Here is an 11585-nt window from a genome sequence, read left to right on the forward strand (position 1 = left end):
GCTGAGATCAAACAATGCAATAAGGTTTTCTCCAAGTTCCCACAATCAAATAAACGTCTCTCAGAAGACAGAATTTGAATTATGCCCATAATTGAATAGAAAGGTAACTAAACTAGCTCCAAAATTGAGTTACAAGATGGAGTTGGTGTGGCTTGCTCAATTTCCACAATTTACTTGCTATACGAATCCCCTCGATTTTTTCTCAACACCATCATTTATAACTTCATTCTTGTATCTTTTGTTGTTTATATTTCATCCAATGGTACCTTCATTCTCAATTATTAATCCATAAGCATTGGAGTTATCTTTCATTCATTCCCTATACCAATTAGTCAACAAGCCCCATCAACAATTACTTCCTAGTGCCTTTTTTATTTGTCTGTTCACTTTAAAGGGAAAAAAAATCATGTTTGCCTTTATGTTACAACCAAATAATTTTGGAGAAAAATTTAAAAAGCCTTCGCTTTCAAATGAATCATCTTCTTTGACAAAATAACGAAAGAACAACATCCAACTCAGTGACTGTACCTGGCGATTTCAACAACTAGTAGAACTCTATCTCCCTCCTACCACTTTTGGGGAAAGAGGTGTGTTCTCTGGATGTGGATAGCTTTCTTTCTCAAAAGTCCCTCAGAATTGTCCTGGATTCTTGCATTGCTGCTAGTAGAGAAGTCTTTTACATTCCATTGTGCCACAGTGAATCAGTCTCTGGTTCTGCTCCTTTTGCTCTGCATCAATTCCTGGATGTTGTTCCAGTTCACATGGAATTCCTCCAGTTCATTATTCCTTTCAGCACAATAATATCCCATCACTATCAGATACCATAGTTTGTTCAGCCATTCCTCAATCGAAGGGCATCCCTTCATTTTCAAATTTTTTGCCACCACAAAGAGCATGGCTATAAATATTTTTGTACAAGTGTTTTTCCTTACTATCTTTTTGGGATACTAACCCAGCAGTGGTATGGCTGGATCAAAGGGCAGGCAATCTTTTAAAGCCCTTTGTGCATAATTCCAAATTGCCTTCCAGAATGACTGGATCAATTCACAACTCCACTAGCAATGCATTAGTGTCCCAATTTTGCCTCATCCTGGGAAGTATATTTTATCATCTCTTGGCTCCTGGCATTTTTTCTAACTGTCTCCCATGCCTGAAATACTCTCCTTCTTCATCTCTGCCTCCTGGCTTCCTTAGTCCCAACTAAAATCTTACCTTCTATGGAAAGCCTTTCCCAAACACTCTGAACTCTAATGTCACCCTTCTCTTATTTATTATCTAGCCTGTGTATAGTTTATTTGTACATATTTGTTTGCTTGGTGTCTCCATACTTATCAGGTTGGTGATCCAGAGGATAGAGCACTAGGCCTGGAATCAGAAAGACCTGAGTTCAAATTTGACCTCAGATGCTTATTATTTATTTACTCTGGGCAAGTAATTTAACCTCACTTTCTTCAACTATAAAATGGAATAATCACATCTACTTCACAGGGTTGTCGTAAGGATCAAATGAAATAATATTTGTGCTTGGCACATAGTAGGTACTATAGAAATGCTTATTCCCTTCCCCATGAGCTTCTCCTTTTTGTATCTAAGTGCTTAGCACAGTGCCTGACTAGGCAGTAGGTTATTAAGGACTTTGAATGCCAGAGGACTTTGTATTTGATCCTGAAGACAATTAAGGAGCCTCCAGTTTGAGTGGAGGTGGGAAGGTGACTTGGTCAGATCTACATTTTAAGAGAATCACTTCAGTATCTGAAATTTAGGATGGAGTAGGGAGTCTGACTTGAGGCAGACAGACCCACCAGCAGTTATTTCAATAGTCCAGACAGTGAGGTGATGAGGACCTTCACTAGATGACTAGTGGTGTCAGAGGACAGAAGGAAGCCAATTGCTGAGATATTGCGAAGGGGTCAATTTTCTATATATCTTGGATGCCATGTTTTTATTGGTAATATTTCATGCAACTATTTTTTCACTTAAAGTTTCTCTTATTTTATTTTCCTTGACCTCTTCTTTCTTGTGGTCATTAATGTATGTCTGGCTGTATTATTATCTTAGCATTTGTAATATTTATGGTAAGCATGTCAAATGCTGCTTTCCTTAAGCCTACAAAAAGGTAGTGAGTTTCCCTATTAATTATCCATCGAGGGGACAGCTGGGTGGATCAGTGGGTTGAGAGCCAGGCCTAAAGGCAGGAGTTCCTGGGTTCAAATTTGACCTCAGATACTTCCTAGCTGGGTGACCCTGGGCAAGTCACTTAACCCCCATTGCCTAGTCCTTACCATTCTTCTCCCTTGGAACCAATACACAGTATTGATTCTAAGATGGAAGGTCAGGGTTCAAAAGGAAAAAAATTATCTAGCAAGGGAGAACTGTATATGAATTGATCATCAAGTGGTATTCTCCTAGAGAAACCCTACCAGTGGCCTCTTTAAGTCTCTGATTTATGTAGTCCATCATTTCCCTAAGAGGTTGCAGTTCCCGCACTCTCCACTAGAGGATGCTCAGCCTGCATATACCTACAACAGATCTCTCCACCCCTCTCCTGCCCCTGAGGCTAAGATTCCAAGAAGCAGGTGCAGAATTTAATTCAGTGGATGATATGGAATATTACTCAAAATATTAAAATATGCAATCTACAATCATTACCCGAACTCTAGAGCCCATAGATATGGGTTTCTAGGTCAGAACTTTTTCCCTTCTGGTCATAATTCCATCCACAGCCATGGAACTCATACACAACATATTGTAATCTCATAGTTTTTTTTAATATAAAACAACAACAAAAAAAGTGGGAGTGGTGGAGTAATTGGTTATGTCCTCTTTTTTCTTTTAACTCTACTTTCTGTCTTAGTAACAACTCTAAGACAAAAGGGCAAGGACTAGGACTAGACAAACAGGGTAAATTGACTTGCCCAGGGTCACCCAGCTAGGAAGTGTCTGGGGTCAAATTTGAACTCAGGACCTCCCATTTCTAGGACTGGTGCTTTATTCACTGTCCCACCCAGCTGCCCCTATGTACTCTTATATGGAACTATCTACTTCCAACCCTCTCACAAATCTCTTCCCTTTTGCTTTTTCAGATCTTTGGGGGAAATTTTTTTTGGAACCTTTGACTCCTATAATTCATAGAAAAGAGTGAAACAAAAGGGATGTGTGTGTGTGTGTGTGTGTGTGTGTGTGTGTGTGTGTGTGTTCTCACACAGCCTTTTCCTCCTTATTCATCATCTGATGGAATTCTCAATGGCTGTCATTGGTCCAGGAGCTAGATTTACTCTACACTACAGCCTGGTCTCTGGCAATCTTATCCCATCTTAGTCTCAGGCCATAGCCAAAATGGTGGTGGCATCAGTCACTGTAGCTGTGGTCTTGCAACATAATAATCTTTTTTTAAAAATAAAGCCTTTACATTCTGTCTTACAGTTGATACTAAATTTTGGTTCCAAAGCAGAAGAGCAGTAAGGGCTGGGTAACTGGAGTTAAGTGACTTGTCCAGGGTCACACAGGTATAAAGGGTCTGAGGCCAAATTTGAACCCAGGATCTCTTGTCTCTAGGTCTGGCTCACTATCCATTGAGCTATCTACTTGCCTTACAACTTAGAAGTTGTAAAGAGAGTTAACTGGGTTACCGAGAGGTTGTGACTTGTTCTGCATCACTCAGCCAGTGTGTGGCAAAACCAGAATTTGAACCTTTGAGCTAATATTGCTGCAGCAAAAGCTGGAATTCAGTGGAGATGCCAGCAGAGACTAATGCTAATTGATGTTTATATAATTTTTATATACCTCTATCATCTAAGTATCTACCAATCTTTGTATCTATGTATTTATCTATGTAGCTCTGTGTATATTTGTATGTATCTATATGTGTATCTATCTACCTATCTTATCTATCTATCCATGTATCTATCTGTCTATTGGTGTGTGTATCTATCTATATGTATCTCTGCATGTGTCTGTCTATCTATCCATCTATTTATGTGTATCTGTGTTCATCTCTCTCTCTATTTCTCTGTCCATCTACCTGTGCATCCATCCATCCATCCATCCATCCATCCATCCATCCATCCATCCATCCATCCATCCATCCATCTATCCATCCATCTATCTATCTATCTATCTATCTATCTATCTATCTATCTATCTATCTGTCTGTCTGTCTGTCTGTCTGTCTGTCTGTCTATCTATCTATCTATCTATCTATCTATCTATCTATCTATCTATCTATCTATCTATCTATCTAAAGGCAAGTCATCATAGCTAAAGTAGAAAAGCATCCTTGAGTTAGTGATAGTTTGTCTTGTGCTTGATGGGTCAAACCTTTGCCATCTCTCACTTTTTTCACGGAAGGGCCATTGGAATAGCAACGCCACTCCCACCCCCCTGACCACAAGGCCTGTGTCTATGGCCCTCATGTGTAGATGAAACCTAACAACCCTTGCAGCAGGTGCTGAGGCCCCCACAATCTCAAAAGCTACAACTCCCAAAGGCCCAGAATAGAAAGTCTTTACCACCAGATTCCTTGGCAGATGGTTGATCAGATAAAGTTTTATCCACGGAAATGACATTAAAGAGAAGCATCATCATCTGCTTTGCCATTGACCCTAAGAACTTTTCTTTCCATCTGACTTGTAGCCAAAACATCTATGTGTTACATCCTTCTATTAGAATGTGAACTCCTTGAGAAGAACTATATTGCTTTTCTATTTGTATCCTCAACATTTAGTATGCAATAGGTGCTTAATACATTTTTTTTCATTCATTCATATGGTGCCAAGGCAGCACAATAAAGAACAACTCACTGGAGAACCCAGCAGAGAGAAGATCATCAGAGGACCTCAGTTTAGCAGAGAAAGTGGGTCACGGCCCACTAACACCAGTGGATACAGGTAAATTGGCAAGTATGCAAGCTTCAACTGCAGCAGCAGCAACAACAGAGGCAGAGGGGCAGCCTAGGTGGTTATGCATCTTAGCCGTGTGACCTTGGGCAAGTCACTTAACCCCAATTGCCTAGCCCCTTACAACTTAATCTGCCTTGGAACAGATACTTAGTATTGATTCTAAGACAGAAGGTGAAGGTTTAAAAAAGAGGCAGAGAAGATTTCAACAGGAACTGACTCTCCCTTAAGACCTAGCCATGCGTATTCCCTAACCACATATGTTCCCTGGCTACATGGGCATATAAGTGCCCCCATGTGTCCATTCCTCAGCCACACATGTTCCAAGTAGGTAACCTGTTTCCACTGGTGGTGTGGTGGTCATCTGTGAGTGTACAGCCCTGTGTGTATTGGGGTGGGAGGAGCTATTTTGTGATTTCTTTTCTTTCTTTTAAAACATTTCTATTTATTTCTTTATTTTTACTTATTATTTAATTAAATGTTCTGTGCTTTGAATTAATATCCTTCTAGCTGATGTAGTAAAAGAAACACATGGTAGATGGCTCAAATGTTGTGGTTTTTCCCAGTGGAATTGCTTGTTGGCTACAGGAGTGGGGTGGGAGGAGGAGAGAGAAAGAATATGAATCATGTAAAATTTTCTTTATTAATCAATTAAATAAAATTTTTAAAAAGTTGTGGTTTTTCAGAATAGACTGAAGCACAAGATGTTTTGAATTTAGAATAACTTTTTAGGGTCCCATCTGTGAAGGGGAGGGGGGAGTTGTTAGATGAGAAAAGCTGAGAAGGTAAAGAAGGCTGATATCTAAGGGAACCAGAAAAAAACTTTAAGGGAAGGACTAGGGAGGTGGGATGGGGTTCATCTGGGTAAAGTCCTGAAGGAAGCTAGTGATTCTAAGAAGCAGAGGAGAAGGAGTACACGGCATCTTCCCGGTAGGACAGATTTAGAACGGGAAGACTCTTCAAGAAAGAATCTAGTCCAGCCCCCTCATTTGACAAATAAAGGGAGGCCCAGAGAGCTTCAGTGCCTTGCCCAAGGGCATACAGGTAGTAAAGCTTTCCCACTCAGATCTTGAGCTCTTCCGAGCCTCCTAGCCTAAATGTGTAAGTGGAGGGAAGGGGATGGGTGCTAGGGAGGTAGAACTGACAAGACTTGGCAGCTGATCATATATGAGGGAGTGAGGAGAGGGAAGAGTCAGAGATGACACATGGTAAACCTGGGGCTCCCAACATAAATTGGGAAGTTTATTGGAGGAGGAATGAATGATTGTATGAATAAAACTTTTAAGTGCTTCCTGTGTGCAAAGCATTGTGCTAAGTATTAGGGATTCATAGGGAGGAGTGATTGTCCCTGCTCTCAAGGAGCTCACATTCTAACAATACACATAGCAGAAGGCATCGAGGTAGCTCTATGGATGGAGAGCCAGTCCTAGGGATAGGAGGTCCTGGGTTCAAATCTGCTCTCAGACACTTCCTAGCTGTGTGACCCTGGGCAAGTCACTTAACCCCCATTGCCTAGCTCTTACTGCTCTTCTGCCTTGGAACCAATAGGCAGACTTGATTCTAAGAGGGAAAGTTAGGGTTTAAAAACAAAAATAACACATGTGGGAGGTTTCAGCTGTAAGTCAGAAAGAAAGACTCAGGGGTCTTTAGAAAGCAACAGGGAGACAGTAGATCTTGCTCTTGAGTGTTATTTTCATAGCTAAAAGCATATTTGTTTCTGACTTGACAGTGTCAACGACACTGGTGGCAAGACCATTCTTTTTTGGGTCTTCAGAAGGTTTGGTTTCTGGGGGAGGGTAAGGACCTACAGCTCTGGCAGAGGAAATAGCAAAGTCATATCTTCATGATGCTTTGGGGGTCGAGCTAGAAGCAGGGCCAGGGGGACTGGTAGATGGAGAAAGGACCAGAAAGGGGTAGGAAATGGCACTGCTGTTTCCAGGGCTCCTGAGATTACTTCCCCATTCCTAGCAGTTGGTGTTGGTGGAGGGGAAGGGTAACAAATTGTGTTTTGGACAAGTTGAATTTGGGATACTCAGGAGAGAGAAAAGGAACAACTAGGTTGTATGCTGAATTGTGTTTTCTGTTGGACAAGTAACCTAATGTTGCAAAACAAACTATTCAGAAAATATGAGATGGCCATTTATGTAGAGAGAGTGAGGGAGAGCCACCATGGCATGATGGAATGGAGAGATGTGCCCCTTTTAGACTTTGGTCCATTTGTACTTCTGAAACATGGAGCCCTGGCATCTCACTGTTTCTGTTACCTTCATGAATGAATGAATATCTGAATGAATTGGGGAGACAACTGATCAAGGAATCCCATGGACCAACCCCTACTCATGGAATGCTTTACATTTTTAAAAATTCATTTATTTAAAACTCCTTACCTTCTGGCTTAGAACTAATTAGTTCTAAGCAGGAAGAGTGGTAAGGGCTAGGCAATGGGGGTCAAGTTTCTTGCCCAGGGTCAGACAGCTGGGAAGTGTCTGAGGCCACATCTGAACTCAGGACCTCTCATCTCTGGGCTTGGCTTTCAATCCACTGAGCCACCTAGCTGCCCCTAGATTTTATGTACACCTGGAATGTTAAGAGAATTAAAGAAATCTTCTGGTAGCCTCTATGGAGAATCTAAGGGATGATACCAACAGGGACAAAAGGCAAAAAAAGAAAATATGGCCAAGTTTGGATTTGAATATGCCAGGGAAAGAGTGTGCTCACTGATGGGATCATGAATCCTTTGAAATGTAGAACTGAAATATTAAGATAGCCATTATGTAACTATTTTAAAACTGCTGGAAGGCTTCCTTTAATAAAGAAAAAAAAATTTCAATGCTAATTAGCCACTCATTAAAAAAGGAAAAAGGAAAGAGGAAAGGACGTAGCAAAATAGAAAAAAGTTAAAACTGCCCTAGTTAGCAACTTAGTAACCCAGGCTACTATATCCTTGTTGAAAGGTGAGTCATGGAATCTTGGATATGATGGGGACATAGGGAGTACAGAGATCTATTACTGGGGGTGGGTGGAGGGTGGAAAGAAGGACTAAAGTTTCCATCCTTACAGTGCAGAGATTTGGTTAGAGGGAGCAGGATGGAGTGGACTGGGAGGGAAGTAGGGAAAAGGTCACCAGTTCCAGTCACCAGACCCTTTTAGTGTTATTCCAGAGGTCATTTCCATATAGACTTTCAGGCTGTCCATCAGTAACATGGTAGAGGTTAAAATTAAACTCCTCACCACAGTTCCATATCTTTTCAGTCCTCTCCTGGGACAATCCTTAGGGACCCAGGCTAGGACCAATGGTGCTGTGGTAGTTAAAAGATGTTTTCTGGCCTTGACTCAATAAAAAGTTTAGACACAGAGCCAAAGTGTTGGCAAAGGAGTATAGTTCAAAAAGAAAGGCCCTAAGAGCTTCTTCATCTTAGAATTGATACTGGGTATAGGTTCTAAGGCAGAAGAGACATAAGGGATTGGCAATTGGGGTTAAGTGACTTATCCAGGGTCATAGAAGCTAGGACACATTTGAGATTAGATATGATCCAGTCTTCAAAATCTGGTTCTCTATCCACTGAGCTACCTACCTGGCCTCTAAAGAACTTCTTCAGTTAGCTGGCTGTATACAGCTGTCTGGGGTCTGAAATTAAAAAAAAAGTTGAATTAGCCCCTGTGGCTATGCTAATGAAAGTCTTCCCCTTTGGGGAAAGATACTACACAACAAGTGAAAACCAAACCAGAACAATTCAGTGGAAATGCTAGGAGAGAAAGAGTAGCCAATCATAGAGAATAACTCAGCAAAGGACTTCAGTTTAATGGAGAAAGCATCCTACAGACTACCATCTTCAGCAGACATAAGGAATAGCCAGATAAGCAAAAGATTTTAGTGGGGATGCAATCTTAGGTGTTCAACCTGTTTGCTTCAGTTCCTCATCTGTAAAATGAGATGGAGAAGGAAAGGGCAAACTATTCCATTATCTTTGCCAAAAAAACATGACCCAAATGGAGTCATGGAGAGTTGGATACAACTTCAGTGACTGAACAACAAACCTTAAGTGTATGTGTGTACTTTCCAGAAGTGTTCCTGGGCTGGGTGTTTTCTGTACATGTTTCCTCTAGTGATAAGGTAACCTTGGGAGAGTGTATGCCTGGTGTTTATTGGGAGATCTTTTTTTGCTATTTATTTTGCTTTGAATTGTTTCCTCTGATTAGCCTGGTAAACAAAATACACAAGTGAGGGCCTTGTAAGCTATGATTCTGAATGGATAAAGATTCCCAAAGTGGAGCTAGGGGACCCACATATGATATCATGGGACCCACATGTGAGAGATGTTTGGGAAGAAAGAAGAGTGGCATGACCTTGGAAGAAAAAAGATCAAGTAATAGTGATTATAGGGGAAAAGTTGTCTGAGACCTTGCCTGAAAATAAATAGTTGTTTGAAGAAAGATAAACAGTCAGGGAGGTGAACCTTTGTCATCAATGACTTTCCGTTGCTGAGGATAATGGGGAAAAGCATCTAAATGCTTTTATTTTTAATGCTAAAACTGCAAATGGTTGTCATTACCTGTGGGTCTGGGATTTCCCCCCCCCCTAGAAAGTCTAAGAGTGTTTTAAGTGACAGGATTCAAAGAATAAATAGAAATGAAAGGCAGAGGTTCTGATGAGCAATGACTGAGAGTAGTTGAAGCTTAATTAAGATATATGACTTGTGAGAAACAGCAATGACATTGGGTGATATTTTGATTATTCAGTGAATTAGATTTAAATGAAGCAGAGTTGCACAGAGTCATCAGTTTTGTTCTCTCTTCCAGATTTATGAAAGTCCGGTGGCAAGACAAAAATTAGTTAACTGTCAGTGGCCTAGTATGTAATGGATGATCATGGCATCTTTGATGGCTTGACCAAGTTCTAGGTGTTCAACAGTGCCTGCTTCAGCTATCTTCATGGCCCTTGGTACAAATTATTCTCATTTGCCCATTCTCCTGGGGAAATTTTCACATGCTGGGCTAGGCACCACCTAAATCAGTGATGAGTTTGAAGTCTGTCAGTTAACTTCAACCTGGTTTAGCTGGTTTGCTGAGACAGTTTTACTGGGGTATGTCTACTATGCATGCTATGACTTCTTGGAGTCACAGTTGAGAATTGGATGACAAATAGATACCAAAGGTGGATGAGCAGCCCTGAAAAAGGCTTGGAAAGCCTGATCACCCCACAGGTGCTAGTCTTCCCTACACACCCCATACAATCCAAAGCCTAGACCAATAACTAGAGGTTACACTTAAAGCCAGAAAGGCCAAGGATTTCTAAGTTTCACCTTGGATGCAAACTCACTATGCGACTGTGGGCAAGTCATTTAACCTCTCAATAGTCTAAGTCTCTGGGTGAATATAAAAATGAAAGTCCTGACTTCCATTAAGAGAAGAAGTTTTCAGGGACAGCTGGGTAGCTCAGTGGATTGAGAACCTGGTCTACAGATGGGAGGTGCTGGGTTCAAATTTGGCCTCAGACACTGCTTAACTGTGTGACCCTGGGCAAGTCGCTTTACCCCTCATTGCCTAGCCCTTACCACTCTTCTGCCTTAGAATCAATATAGAATTGATTCTAAGGCAGAAGGTAAGGGTTTAAAAAAAAAAGTTTTCTTACCCGAGAGTTCCCTATATCAATGAAATTATAGCTTTAGTCCCTATACTTACCTAAATGCTCTCTTTTAAATATTCAAAAAGTCAAAAATATTCATAATATTTAGAAAGGGGCATCATTGTGAACATAGTGGAAAGAGGCACCGGTTCAGAATTTAAGAGACCTGAATTCCAGTCCCGATTTACTGTTTAACAAGTCATACGTCATAGCCTTTTTTCAAGCTTTAGTTTCCTCTTCTGAAAAATGAGGAACCTGGACCTGAAGATCTCTAAAGGCTGGACAGACTTTCTCTTTGCATGTTGTTACCTTCAAAGAACTGTGGTATGTGTGTCTGTAGGTAAATGAGACGGATTGGATTGGGTCCATTTTCATCCATACCTCTCAGTCAGCTTCTGTATATAAAGGTATTACAGTTGATCAGTGATCAGTAACCAAATTCTTGGCACGGAGCTTGGGAGGAACTGACCAAACCTTTTTTTTTTTTATCTTTAATTAATTAATTAATTAATTAAGAATATTTCCCCATGGTTACATGATTCATGTTCTTTCCCTCCCCCCCCCCAGCCTATGAGCAATTCCATTGGGTTTTACATGTATCATTGTTCAAGACCTATTTCCACATTATTAATATTTGCAATAGAGTGAGCGTTTAAAGTCTACATCCCCAATCATATCATCATGGAATCATATGATCAGGCAGTTGTTTTTCTTCTGTGTTTCTCCTCCTACAGTTCTTTCTCTGGATGTGGATAGTGTTCTTTCTCATAAGTCCCTCAGAATTGTCCTGGGTCATTGCATTGCTGCTAGTAGAGAAGTCCATCACTTTTGATTGTGCCACAGTGCATCCATCTGTGTCGTTCTCCTGCTGACCAAACTTTAGAGGGCATGCTTTGCCAAGCCAAACACCTTCAATCCACAAATGTGTCTTATGTGTTCAATCTCCATAGTGAGAATGTAGGCTCCTTAAGAGCAAAGAAGCAGGCTTTACATTTCTCTGGTGCCTCTACAGTGCCCAGGATGGTAGCAAATATTGCTGTTCTTGCAAGGGAGGGAGAGCATGG

The sequence above is a fragment of the Gracilinanus agilis genome, chromosome 4 (assembly GCF_016433145.1).
Source record: "Gracilinanus agilis isolate LMUSP501 chromosome 4, AgileGrace, whole genome shotgun sequence".
Lineage (NCBI taxonomy): Eukaryota > Metazoa > Chordata > Mammalia > Didelphimorphia > Didelphidae > Gracilinanus > Gracilinanus agilis.